General features: G+C 47.7%; 1 long non-coding RNA gene across 1 annotated transcript in view; it reads right to left on the minus strand.

Moving 5' to 3' along the window:
* LOC144222200 (uncharacterized) overlaps window positions 1-1,666 on the minus strand; it is a 12,636-nt gene extending 10,970 nt beyond the window's left edge. Inside the window, exon 1 of the long non-coding RNA XR_013332336.1 lies at window positions 1,338-1,666. This is a non-coding gene — a long non-coding RNA (uncharacterized LOC144222200). The remainder of the gene's footprint in view (window positions 1-1,337) is intronic.
* Between the last annotated feature and the right edge of the window lie 1,044 nt (window positions 1,667-2,710).

A 2,710-nucleotide genomic window follows, 5' to 3' on the forward strand; every position in this document is an offset into this window, starting at 1 on the left:
ACGTCGGGCTCTGTGCTGACTGCCAGCTCAGAGCCTGGAGCCTGTTTCGGAGTCTGTGACTCCCTCTCTCTCTGACCCTCCCCTGCTCACACTGTCTCTATCTCTCTCTCTCCTAGAAATAAATTTAAAAAATATTTTAAAAAATTAAGTTTATTTATGGTGAGAGAGACAGAGATAGAGTGAGTGGAGGAGAGAGGGAGAACGAGAGAGAATCCCAGGCAATCCCAGGAGAATCTCCGCACTGTCAGTGCAGCGCCTGATGTGGGGCTCAAACTCACAAACCATGAGATCATGACCTGAGCCAAAATTGGGAGTTGGGGGCTTAACCGACTCAGCCACCAAGCGCCCCCCCCCTTTTATTTAAAAAAATTTTTTTAAATTAATTTATTTTTAAATTTACATCCAAGTTAGTTAGCACATAGTGCAACAATTATTTCAGGAGTAGATTCCTTAATGCCCCTCACCTATTTAGCCCATCCCCCCTCCCACAACCCCTCCAGCAACCCTCTGTTTGTTCTCTGTATTTAAGAGTCTCTTTTCTTATTAGTATTTGCTTTATACTATTACAACTAGAGGCAATAGGAAAGTTTATTCCATACAAAAACGTTTCATTCAAGTATATAAACTATATCTCTTTTTATATAGGGAGAGGCTGAGGAAACAGGAAGGTTCTGGTGAAGATGGAGTCGCAGTAAAATAGAAATAGGAACAGAAAGGGAAGGGCAGTGGGGGAGGCGAGGAGGGTCAGGGTGCGGACTCTGCTGCGTAGACTTTGCCCCAGCCTGTGCACTTACATTCATGGCAATGCAAACAAATAGAAATGGCGTAAGAATTTCCTATCCTTCTCGGTCACCCATGAGCCTTAGCAAGTGCCATAGTAACGTGGTGGGAGAGAAAAAGAGAAATGGACGCATTTCATTCATCTTGCAGGTTTTCAGCGATTTGGTCTGTGGTTTCCTCGGACCTGCACTCCCAGGGCCTTGACACAGGACGGTCAGGTGCCTGAGACCACCTGAAGATCAGGGTGCTGCCTGGAAGGAACGGCTTGGGTGTGGACTCAGGGCTGTCCTCACTACCACCGTCGGTCCCCTGTAAGCTCCCTCGACCTTAGGCTGCTCTGTTAGCTCAGATCGGAAAACCTTAAACCACCGCCTGCAAAGATAGAGACACGGTCTAGGTCCTAAGTACGTGGGCAGGCGGTGGGATCTTGTCACTGAAAGGCGGGGTGAGGGGGCCTGTGGATACTGTGAATGTTCACTGGTAAAGAATTCATCAACCCTCTTTCTCGAGATCTCTAGGCTCTTAGGTTGTCTCTGGTGTTTCATGCCCAAACTCACCACGGGCTCCTGTTGTCCAGGAAGAGGCGGCAGATTGACTCAGTGATGTGGGGGCCAAGGAACGTTCCGGAGCTGGCTGACTGGTGACGTGAGTCCTCCCCCGTTTTCTACTTTGGGTCCTCTGCGGTGTGCCGAGGCCAGGCCCCGAGCACGGGGGGCGGCATGGGTTATCACGCTCGTCCCGTGGCTGACTTTTCCCACAAAAGCACCAAACAGGCCCCACGGACTGAACGGCTGGGGGCGGCCTCCCGGACCAGGCGGGGCCGCAACAGCCCTGGTCTCCGAGGCCCCAGAAAGCCGGTTCAGCGTCTCTTCTCTTGACATGATTTCCTAATCAGGTCGAGCTTAGTTTTAAGCCCAAAGTTTGAATAAACACAGCAGGTGCTCAGCCCGCTCTTTAATGAGGCAATCAGGCGTTGGGGGTGCGCCTTCGGTGGCCGCCGCTGGCTGCCCGGCCACAGGGTCCGGGGACTGTGTGAAGGGCGGCGGCCCTGGATTCCCGTTCTGCTTTTTCCCTTGTTTTCTGTTCACTGGAGCCAGAATTCAGCTGCATAACAACAGCCAGACACTTCTCTACATGTGCCTGGTGCTGAGAGATGAATGTTGCTTACTTCTTGACTGTTTTATTTAATGAATATATTTTTTAATGTTTATTTATTTTGACAGAGAGAGAGAGCGAGCGAGCAGAGGAGGGGCAGAGGGAAAAGGAGACAGAATCCCACACAGGCTCCCCGGGGTTAGTGGGGCTCAAACCCACGAACCATGAGGTCATGACCTGAGCCAAACTCAAGAGCTGGACGCTTAACCTGCTAAGCCACCCAGGCACCCCTTATTTAATGAATATTTTACGAGCATCTATTAGGGCATAGCATCACAGTGGAGGCAAAAAATACATGCAGTACGCATGCACCGAGAGATATTAAAAGAGGTTGCTTTACACAGAACAAAAAATTAGGAAATTTTCACCTGTGAAGAAAACGGTTTCTGAATGCAGACCATATATATGTATACTGTGAAAAATGTCTTCACTCAGTAAGAATTTCAGACAACTCAAAATGTTGAAAATAAAAAAGTGGAAGTACCCCAAAATCCCTCCAGATATAGCCACAGTTTACAGAGTATCTCTTTAAAAAACAGTCTAATATACTTTGGAACAACCACTTGGGAGTTTTTGAAAACAGAAAACATTAAACATTAAAAATTCAGAGGACATGAAAGCATTGCCATTCCAGGTCAAGAAAGTAATCTCAAAAACCTCCCCAGATTTTAATATTTCTAGAAATGATTTTATTTTACTAGAAAGATGTTGGTTTGTTCACATGTGAGATTTGTATCAAGAGCAGCTCCCCAGGGGAGCCTGGGTGGCTCAGTCA

Source organism: Crocuta crocuta, unplaced genomic scaffold (assembly GCF_008692635.1).
Source record: "Crocuta crocuta isolate KB4526 unplaced genomic scaffold, BGI_CrCroc_1.0 scaffold101, whole genome shotgun sequence".
NCBI classification, from domain to species: Eukaryota; Metazoa; Chordata; class Mammalia; order Carnivora; family Hyaenidae; genus Crocuta; species Crocuta crocuta.